Raw genomic sequence first — 12,500 nt, forward strand, 5'->3', positions numbered from 1 at the left:
GGTCTTGTGAAGTTCTATGAGGTCCAGCCTACCAGCTATAGCTATTGCTAAGTGCCTGAGGTGCCTCTATCGGGGAATACTGACGGGTATTCTCAGGCATTTTTGCAAACCAAAGTAATCTTTCTCAGGGACGCTCACTTTCCAATCCCACTTTCCTGATCCTTGTGTTTAATTTTTCCACTGTGTGAGAGAGATAAATCCTTGGTGTTTATCGTATAAACATATACAAACGTATGTTGGACCATGGCTACCAAGAGTAAAGAAGGGCGATGCATATGACAGCATAACGTCACTTCCTGATTAAGTTGTAGGTATAGACAGCTTCCGGTATTCAACCACATGATCATGCTAACAGGCATAAAAAAAATATGGCTACCAATATCTGTTACCGATTGTCCATGTATGTTCTAAAGAAAAAGAACAATTCTCCATTCGGAAAATAATTATTATAATTGCACATTTGGGATAATTTTAATCAAAATATCGTAAGTGAATTTGTGTTTGAACTTTTATGGCGTTGAGCAACAGTAGCGGTGATAGTGGGAATGTCAGCCTCACTCAGGACGCTGGTGTTGGTGCGTCGGTCCTTCCAACTAATTCTGAGGATTTTTCAGAGGCATCTTTGGTGGTATGTCTCCAGGGTTTTTACGTGCCTCCTGTATGTGGTCCAGGTCTCCGATCCATAGAGAAGAGTGGGCAGCAAGACAGCTTTATATACCATGATTTTGGTCTTTGCCAGAAGGTCACGGTTCTCAAATACTCTCTTCCTTAGCCTTGAGAAAGCCCCACTGGCACAGCTGAGACGGTGTTGTATTTCATCATCTATGTTGGCTTTTGATGATAGGATGCTGCCTAGGTATGGGAAGTGGTCCACATTTTCCAGTCTAGCGTTGTCGATGGAGATGTTTGGGGGTGAGACTGGAGTACTGTTTGGTGGTGATTGATGGAGGATTTTGGTTTTTTTTATATTAATTGTTAGTCCTAGCTGTTTGTACGCCCTCGTGAAGGCAACCAGTGTACACTGTAGGTCCTCTTCTGAGAGGGCTACAAGGGCGTTATCGTCTGCATACTGTAGCTCCATAATGGATATGTTGTTCGTTCGACCTTTGGCCCTAAATCTGTTGATGTTAAAAAGTCGCCCGTCAGTTCTGTACATAATCCGAACTCCATGGGGAAGATGTTTGTCCGTGAGATGGAGGATAGCAGTAATGAAGATGGAGAACAGGGTTGGGGCAATGACACATCCCTGTTTCACTCCCATGTCAACCCTGAAGGGCTCTGTTTCATCTCCACTACTACTGAGGACTGTAGCTGACATATTGCCATGTAGCAGTCTCAGTACCCGAATGTACCTCTCTGGGCATCCAAACCTTGCAAGAACCAGCCAAAGAGCGTGACGGTTCACAGAGTCAAAGGCTTTAGTAAGGTCTATAAAAGCCATGTATAATGGTAAATTTTGCTCCCTGCACTTTTCTTGGAGTTGACGAGCAGTGAAGATCATGTCCATCGTGCCTCTATTTGGTCGAAAACCACTTTGAGACTCGGGAAGGATGGTTTCTGCAAGGGGTGTAAGCCTGTTGCCCAAAACCCGAGCTAGGGCTTTCCCTGTGGTAGAGAGGAGAGAAATGCCCCGGTAGTTCCCACAGTTTGCCTTGTCTCCCTTCTTAAAGATGGAGACAACTAGGGCATCTCTAAGTTGTGCAGGGATTTTCTCTTGTTCCCATATTTTGAGCAGCAGGGCATGGATGTGTCTGAGAAGATCAGGCCCGCCTTTCTTCAGGATTTCTGCTGGGATGCCGTCAGAACCAGCCGCCTTATTGTTTTTCATCTTCCTAATTGCATCCCGCACCTCTTCCAGACTGGGTGGTTCTCCCATGCTCTCAATTATGGGCTGTTGGGGGAGTTTTTCAAGGGCCTCCATCTCTGGAGTGGTGTCCCTGTTCAGAAGATCCTCGTAATACTCTTTCCATCTATTTGTTATTTCTCCCTTTCCTTTCAGCAGCGTGAGCCCATCCTTAGACCGAAGGGGGGTCAGAGAACGGTAGCTGGGGCTATTTTTATCAGTATTAAATTGTATATTGCTTTAAAATTACTTAATTTTGCAGAGATAATATTCATATTTTATATTGAATAAAGTTCAGTTTAAGTATTAATCGAACTGTGTTCTTTTTTTTAATGTTTTATTGCTCTTTTTCAAATGGCCATCATATAGTATTGACAGTCTGACAAATCTTACCTACATTGCCTGCAGACATTTTTCAGTTAACATGCCTTCTTCTTACTCTCGGTGGCCGTGGTTGGACTCTGAAAAAAGAAAAGCAAAGATTTATGTGTTTTAATTTTTATAGTATGCGCTGAAATTCGATGTGCATCATTCTTGCCTTGTAATTGGGCGAAGGAAACTGTTAATCTGAGCTGTTATCCAATCAAGAAATGCTGTGTAATAATATTCCCTGTCGCTGCCTGTTCAAACATGCAAACAATGTAATCATATGCGATGTGACTCTTGCGTGTTATAGAGTTGCTCAATCCTTCTTTACAATCTCTAAAATATCGATCTTATCTTTGTTGATAAGACGTGCCCGATTTTCGAGATCTGTCTCTATTTTAGGTGGCCTGTCCCCGTTTAAAATCGAAAATTCCCTTATCTTAAGAGAATAAATTGTTATGCCCTAAAAAAGAAGAAAAAGAAAGCACCTATGGTAGAATTAAAAAAGAAAGTGATTTTCAGAGAAACGAAATAAGAAAAGAAAATACGCTTAAATATATTTTGATTAAATCAGATTTAGTATTTATTATTATAATTTATTGGACTCAGTATGTAGTAATAATTTTCAAAGTTTTTAAAATTGACTCGAGCGCCACTACCGAGAATCGACGTTAATGCCTGAGCCAAATCTGGGCAGGAGCTGTTAGAAAGGATTTGTCCTGCCTTGATAGAGTTCAAAATAGACTTCGTAGCCTCGTAGGAGATGTCCTTTTCTCTTCCCTGCAACCTGTATCTCACAGAAGAGATTTTGTGAGTTTGTCTCTGCTTTATTGATTTTTTCATGGCAAGTGCTCGATTGAGCTTCAATCTATAGTCCCCTCTCGCCAAACTTTCACAAGAAACACCCGTCTAGCTGAAAACACTATAAATAATTCCCCTCCACTTTTTATCTGTGCCTAAACCTAAACGTAGATTCCATGAACAAAGCTTCTTTCTTAGAACTGCGCACCTGTGCAATTGCTTCCGTTTTCTTGCTTTCCAGCTGACTACAATATGGCTGTCTTCAAGTCCAAAGTAAACAAGTTCTTGATGAGCCGTTCCACTTAAGTTAACAAATTGACCGAATTTCCATTACTAATGATTACCATATTGTCCAATTGACTACTGTATACTCTTAACCCTTATCCTCAAGTGGTCTCTGAGCCTTGATAAGTGGTTATGCCTATGTAAAAAAAAGCTATGAATATATATATGCTTACTGCAAGGCAAAACTTTAAAACATGAACCAATAGCCATTACGTTAGGGATGCATATTCGTAATGTAGTCGTTCGACCTCACCTGGCAAATTCTTTTTCTTTTTTTAAATTAATTTTCACACTTTTGCACCGATTTTCTCCAGCTAAAATAAAATAATAAAAAGTTTCGCAGGGGTTCGAATACCCTTTATATTTAGTTTCATGCCTGTAGACCAAAAACTGAGAGAAGAGTTTGGTAGGCAAAATTGTTATACAAATGTATATACGTATACATAAATATATATAGAAAAACGTTTGTGTTTGCTATAAACTTTTTACACAAATATAACGCAAGTATAAATCATGTAGAATATCTGCATGAATATAATTACACGTAATAGTTAACTAAAGATGATCATCCAAAAAGAAAACCGAAAAAAACTAATAGGGAATTAATTAAAATGAAAGTTTAAAAAAATATACAAATTAGCTAGATCTTTTGCAGATGAATGCAATTCACGATCCATATATAAACAAGTTGCATTTTCCTTTTAAATAAATAGAAGAAAGATTGTAAATAAATGTTATTATATATAATAACAAAAGAAAAAAAAGTTATTGTTAAAAAAAAAGGGTTGTAAATATTGTCATCTGGGGTTTTAAGTAGATCCAACCCCTTGAGTGAATGCGGTATTGTGGTGACTGCAACTAGTTATAGGGAATAGACCAAGTGGACGACCCTCGACCCCCATTATTCCCCCCACACCCTTTTTGGCCTCATGCCACATTTATAAAGACTCGTTGCATATTTTATTTAATTTTAATTCTAAAATTTTGTAAGGTCTGTAATTTTTCTTTCTAAATAAATATTTAAATAAATAGAAGAAAGATTGTAAATAAATGTTATTATATATAATAACAAAAGAAAAAAAAAGTTATTGTTAAAAAAAAGGGTTGTAAATATTGTCATCTGGGGTTTTAAGTAGATCCAACCCCTTGAGTGAATGCGGTATTGTGGTGACTGCAACTAGTTATAGGGAATAGACCAAGTGGACGACCCCCGACCCCCATTTTCCCCCCACACCCTTTTTGGCCTCATGCCACATTTAAAAAGAATCATTTGCACATTTTAGATAATTTTCTTTCAAAAATTTTGTAGAATATGTCATTTTTCTTTCTGAATAAATAGACACCCTGGAAAACCTCATCAGTATGCCCTGTATTTAAGAACTCAGGAGAAAAGTCATCTCCCTCTCAGTACAGACCTGTGTGTCATGAGCAAGTTGCTGGAATCCATATTAAATAGAGAAATAGTCAACCACCTCAGCAGAAATAACCTTCTTAGTGACACGCAATATGGTTTCTGTTCTGCAAGATCTACCGCAGATGTGCTAACGGTTATATCACATAGGATTAGTGAATCTCTTGACAAAGGCTTCCTTTCTAGGGCAATTGCTCTTGACATATCAAAGGCCGTCGACAAGGTATGGCATAAAGGCCTACTTCACAAGATTTCCAGCTACGGTATAACTGGAAATGTTCTCTCTATCATTAAATCATTTCTCTCTGATAGGCTCATAAGAGTAGTGGTTGATGGACAAAAATAGGAGGCCTGCAGTATTAATGCTGGAGTCCCTCATGGGTCCATCCTGGGCCCAACTCTCTTCCTGATCTACATCAATGATCTCCCTAAACACATACTTTAATCATTCGTTGATATCTCTGCTGTTGACACGACCATCTACGGCAACACATCAAAGGCTGTAAATGACAAATTTCTCTCTGATTCTCTCTCCTCTGATCTCGAGCGCGTGGTCCAGTGGGGGAAGACGTGGCTGGTTAACTTTAATGACTCTAAAACCAAACTCCTATCTTTACATCTTCAACGCTCTGATCCCCATCTGGCATCAATTGAAATGGATGGCTCTCGTCTAGGAGAAGCCCCATGTTTTAACAAGCTTCTGGGCTTGACCTTCACTCCTGATCTGAAATGGAACACATACATCACGTCTGTTGCCAAGGTCGCTGGAAAGATGGTGAGATCCTGCTACCGCTCCAGAAGATATCTCACTACTGATGCAATTCTCTATCTATATAAAAGCCAAGTACGTCCAAGGATGGAATACTGCTGTCATATCTGGGCAGGAGCTGCTAAAAACAGCCTATTCAGAGTACAAAATAGACTTCGTGGCTTAGTGGGGGATGTCCTTTTCTCTTCCCTGCAACCTCTCTCCCACAGAAGAGACATTGCAAGCATGTCTTTGTTTTATTGTTATCTCTATGGCAGGTGCTCGTCTGAACTCCAATCTCTGGCCCCCACCTCACCAATCTTTTACGAAAAACACCCGTCTAACTGAATCCACTGTCAAAAACTTTCCCCTCTCTTTAGCTATGTCTAAATCCAAACGTAGATTCCATGAACAAATCTTCTTTCTGAGAACTGCACGCCTGTGAAACTCTGTTCCGTCTACCTGCTTCCCACCTGACTACAACCTGGATGTCTTCAAGTCCAACGTAAACAAATTCCTGATGAACCGCCCCCTTAAGTAGACACCTTATTAAATCTCCACACTAGCGTACTGTACTTACAATAACCCTTATCCCTGAGTGGCTTCCGGGCCTTGATAAGTGGTTACTACCTTGTAAAAAAAAAATAAATAAATAAAAAATAAAACTCGATAATTCGATAAATTCTATTTTTATTTTTAATTATTTTTCTGCTGGATGGTTTCCGAGATATTTGAAATTTATTCTAGTTTAGACATGATGTAAGCACGTAATTTTTCACCTAAAATACGTTTAAAAATCACAAATCAACACAAACACTAAAACTAAATGGTCAGTTTTAGCCAATTATTGCCTTTTATTAGAAACGATTAGGGATGGGGGAAATCCATTTGCTAGTCTTAAAATGGGCTTAAATGCATTTTAATTCATGCAGATTTTCTATTTAGTTTTATAGAAACAATTCCAATATATATATATATATATATATATATATATATATATATATAAGTAATACACGAATTACCATTAGTGTATAAGCGATGCTGTTTGCGTAAACAAATCGAGCTTAGGTATTTCGGACGATGTCAAACTCACGACTCGCTCAACAGCCGCCGATAGCATAATCGTTAGGAACCTTGACTGTCGTGTAGACGGTCGGGTTTCAATCCTGGCTAGAGGTAGTTGATTGTCTAGCCGCACTGATGAGCTGTGAAACAGTACTGTATATGGATGAATATATATGTATATATATATATATATATATATATATATATATATATATATGTATATATATATATATATATATGTATATATATATATATATATATATATGTGTGTGTGTAAAAAAAAAAAAATATATATATATATATATATTTATGGCCACAGTAAAAGAACCTCGCAACTCACAAGAGCCATGACAGCCAACAAATCAGAAGTCCAGCACTCGAGTTTAGCCCTCAATTGCGTTCATCTGTTAGGTATATCCAAATCAAGCTATTTGTTTTTTTGTACAAACAAGGTGTTTTTTTTATTATTATTTAATTCAATATCTTAGGACTTTACTTTATTAATTATCTCTGAAATAGACCCAGAAACTAATTTTTATCTTTTAAAGGATTATTGAATGAATTTATTTATTTGACTTCAAAATTTAGCTGAATTTGTAAGCTTTCGAGTGTCGCCATGCAAACATTTTTCATTATAATTTTTTTTTTTTTTTTTTTCACAGGTACAATGATTTTTTTTTTTCTTTATTCTTTTTGAAATTAACTTTTAATTTTTTAAAATACGATCAAAAAGTGGTCGGAAATTTAATAAAAAAAAAATGATGATAAACCGGCTTTCAAAACTATGTCTCCCTTTTTCCCCCTGCCATTATTGCCCGTACCTAATTTAATGACTCCTGTTTGCAGACCATTCTAGCGCACTAATTATTAAGCTCAATTAACCGTGTTATACCACTAAATCCAAATTAAAGTGGCAAGGTAAAACTACACCTAATCACTTTAAAAGGATTCAACCTCTCCCGCAACATACATGATTTATCCCCATACAAAAAAATAAAACATTTTTGATATTTTTTTTTTCTCATCTTATAACTACGAATATAAAAATTGTTATAGAATTATCTCCCCTGATATATGCAAGGGAAATAATTCTGTAAAAAATATTTTATAATTACTTCCCTTACACAAAAACATTCTTCTAAAATTGTTCTTTACGAAATTTTAAATGTATATTTTCGTCTAATACGTGTATTATGTCCATTGAGAAATTGGATCATTTTATTTTGCTGTTTGTTTTAATTTTAACATAACGTGTGTTTCTGGTACGTCCTAGACATGTTTTATTAAAAGGTGAATGTGTTATTTGTTTTGAAAAAGAATTGTGAGAAACTAACATATATTTTCATACATAATAACCTACATTATTATTCATCTATCAGTAAAGTTTATTTCATTAAGTTTTTTTGGTGAGCGTTTATTTCATTAAGTTTAGGGGGGTCGTGCATTATAATCGGATTTGCTTTATATGTATAAAGCAAATTATTCATTTAAAATGAAAATACTATTTCTTATTTTCCTGTCATATCAATATACATATATATAAATATATATACATATTCATATATATATATATATATATATATATATATATATATATATATATACTAACAAAAGTGCCCGTCGTTGACTGGGTTCAAAAACAGCCTACAGAAAATGGACTCTGATTTATGAAAGTATGATAGGTTATGAAAAGGAAGGTTGTAAAGAGATAGCTTCGAATTTGGGGGTATCAAAACCAAAGCAAAATATGGTGAAAGTAAAAATAAAATAGATAAACCCCCATAATTTATTATACCATACCTATTCACACTGAAACACTTATCACAATATTCTGTAGATCTATATTAAAAAAAAAACTTATTAAACTTTGTGACATATTTCCATTCTATGAAGGTCAGGCGTGAACGAACACCCCATAATTTTATTATACCATATTTTTTTCAAACAGAAACATAATTATCAAAGTATACTTACGCAGATAGATATGAAAGGTCTTTATTAAAGTTTGTGCCTATTTCCATTCTATGGAAGCCAGGCGCGAACGCAGACCCCACAATTTTATTATACCATCCTTATTTAAGTTAAAACATACTTATCAAAGTATTCTTATGTACATCTATATAAAAAACACTTGTAAACGTTTTTTTTTTATTTTTAAATTTTATTTCCATACTTTGTGGACCAGGCGCGTACGCAGACCCCACAATTTTAATGAACCACCGTTCTCTCAGATCAAACATACCCATTCCTGTGTCTCAATACATCTTCTATCATTATATGTAATCAGTTTTTTTTAAAATAGTCAACCATATAGGAGCCTATTCACACACACACACACACACACACACATTCAGCTTTCTATATATACATATATATATATATATATATATATATATATATATATATATATATATATATATATATATAGGATTAAGTAAAGAATAAATACCCTGGGGCAGACGCCGCCGTCTGGCGACGACCGGCGCATATTTCAAGTGGCACCGGTGATTGGCACAAACACATGGCGTTGGTTATTTGTAAACACGTCAAATAGCAAACATACTCGAATATTTGCGAACAATTTTTTTAAAAGTTTTTAAGTAAATATTACAAAACTTTTGAAGATTTAAAAGAAAAAAATATATATTTTACAAAAATGTTTTTAAGTAAGTAACAAAACGAACGTATTTAAATAAAATATATTTTAATGAATGGGTGTCTTTCTGTTTCGGATTCTTTCGACTAAGATTGATTTTTATGTACCGTGTTTTGTTTTTTGTTTTTTGTTTTTTTTGTTGTTGTTGCTTTTTTTTTGTTTTTTGCTTTTTGTTTTTTGTTTTTTTTGTTGTTTTTTTGTTGTTTTTTTTTGCTTTTTGTTTTTTGTTTTTTTGTTGGTGTTTTTTTTTTTTTTTTTTTTTTTTTCTGTGTACGTTTTTAAGACAATTCAATATTTATTTAAAGTGCGATGTATATCGGTGGTCAGTGAAGGAGAAATCCTTCTAGGCCGAGGCGATTTTTATGCATAATAAAATCACAAGTATAAACAATCGAGATTTTTAAAATATATTATTTTATTCACATATCTTTTTTTAACTTTTATTTTTATAAAGATGAAATTTAGTATCACAAGATACAAATCTTTTTATAATTTTTATTTGTATTTAAAAAAACTTGCTATTTGCTTACTTCTCCACAAGAGCACATGAAATACAAGTAAGTTTTTAAAGTAACGATACGCAACATTTAAACAAAATACATTTAAATAAATGGATGTTGTGCAGAAATGGTATCACACAATTTTTAAAATATATTTTCTGAATTTCTTTCATGCCACAGGAATTCCTTCAGATAGGAGTCTAAGTGAGATCTCCTACAGCCGAGCATTGATGTAATAAATCGTTTATGGCGATTCAAATAGCTTTTTATTGTCTGTGTGTGAACTTGGTTGTTTGGGTTCACAAAATATTGTGAATGGTTTACAGTGTAATGGGGAAATCCCAAATCAGTCTCTATCGTACTATATGCTTTCCATTCATCGCTATAAATGGTTGTTCCTGGTAAAACAATGTTTTTTTATTATGAGTAATAAGGTTTCTTTATTCCTTTTTTTCAACTATCTCCATGCTTGTGCTTGTACCAACCAAGCCAAACACCCATAATGGCTTGTGAGTAGCTCTTACACGATGATGCTTTGGTCTGTGGGAAAACACGATTCATCTATCTGGACGATTGTTCCATGCCCAGCAATCTTATGGGATTATCGATAAAATATTTCACACATATTGCTTGAAATGCAGCATATATGCCATTGGCCATTGGTTTTGAAATATTCACTTGCATCATGGCATTTTTTTTTTTTTTTGGCTTATTCTTTGACTCCATAGATATATTGTTAATATCCATGTCTGTAAGGATAACTTAGAATTTTAAAACTTAGGATAACTTAGATTTAAAAAAAAATAACTTGTATAGATGTTCTATTCTTATATTTTTGACACATTTTAGCATTTCCAAACATATTTATCCAATGTCATTGAATGTTTCGTCCAATTCATATGGACATTACAGAATTCACAATTCATTTCATTTGCAAGTACGGAATGCTGTTTCATCCATTCAATTATGGATAGGTGGTCTCTAGAAATCAACGAACACACAACATCTTTGAAAATGGCTTTATCCATTTGTTACAGTATTTAAAACAAAATGGCCCAATTATTAATTTCTTTTAATACCTCGAAAAATTTTGGCTTCTTCGACCTTTGATTTTTTTTTGTCATTTAATAAATTGATCACGTGAGGGTATCGTGAGATTAAATCAAAATTCAATATTTAAAAATATTATTTTAAAAATATATTAATTGTCGGTAAAGTTAATGTTTTAAAGAATAATTAAATAAATATTGAATTGTATTAAAAATACACACAAAAAAAAACACTGTACATAAAAATCAATGTTTGGCACAAAAACCCGCGAAACATAATTATTATTCTAAAGTTTATTAAACAGTTCTGTAAATATATTAAAAACGCACTTAGAAAGACACCCATTTATTTAAATATCTTCTTTTTTTTTAATCTTGCTCGCGAATATTCATCAAAATTCCATATTTAAAAATATTATTTTAAAAATATATTAATTGTCGCTAAAGTTAATGTTTTAAAGAATAATTAAATAAATATTGAATCGTTTTAAAAACGTACACAGAAAAAAAAAACACGGTACATAAAAATCAATCTTGGTCGCAAAAATCCGAAACAGAAAGACACCCATTTATTTAAATATCTTTTATTTAAATACGTTCGTTTTGTTACTTAAAAAAAATTTGTAATTATTTTTTTCTTTTAAATCTTCAAAAGTTTTGTAAATATATATTTTTTAAATTGCTCGCGAATATTCGAGCATGTTTGCTATTTGATGTGTTTACACACAACCAACGCCATGTGCTTGTGCCAATGTCAAGGTCGAATCGCCGGTGTCACTTGAAATGTGCGCCGGTCGTCGCCAGACTGTGTCGTTTGCTACAGGTTATCTATTCTTTACTTGATCCTATATATATATATATATATATATATATATATATATATATATATATATATATATATATATATATGCATATTTATACATATATGCATATATATACATATATATATATACATACATATATATATATATACATATATATATATATAAACATAAATACATATTCATATATATATATATATATATATATAAACATATATACATATTCATATATATATATATATATATATATATATATATATATATATATATATATATATATATATAATAAAATTATCCAAAATCAGCTGGTATGGAAACCTATGATTATAAGATTTACAAGATATTACTGGTAGTAATATTCTATAAGTATTATCTCACCTAAATAAGAATTGCTCGATATACAAGATAGAGCAAATAACATTACATTACATACAGTTTGGATCGCTTTACAACACTGCTTTCAAGGACATTCACTTCGGATTTTACCAGGCAATTTGGATGTAAACTTGTACATCCTTTTCTTTAACTTCCCTTACTCTATACCTTTTAATTACTCAATCAATTTTTAATTGGAATTTTAATTGTGATTTTTTAATTGTGATTTTCCATGTCTCACTGACTTTAGCAAATAAGGTGTAAACCATTATAACTATTTGCTAATATTTTCTTCTCTGAAGAGAAGGTAGACATCGAAAACCTATAGGATAAGGAGTTAAAAAATTTCTAATGTATTTACATAGAATAATAAAAAATCTTTGATATGAAACTCAAACATTTCACGTCATAAAATTTATATATATATATATATATATATATATATATATATATATATATATATATATATATATATATATATATATATATATATATATATATATTATGAAGAAGTGAACCATCGCGTAAATTCAATCAACTAAAAATATGGAAACCGGGGTGAGGAAAAGAAAAAAATATA

Source organism: Euprymna scolopes, chromosome 22 (assembly GCF_053919585.1).
Source record: "Euprymna scolopes isolate OS-2025 chromosome 22, ASM5391958v1, whole genome shotgun sequence".
Lineage (NCBI taxonomy): Eukaryota > Metazoa > Mollusca > Cephalopoda > Sepiida > Sepiolidae > Euprymna > Euprymna scolopes.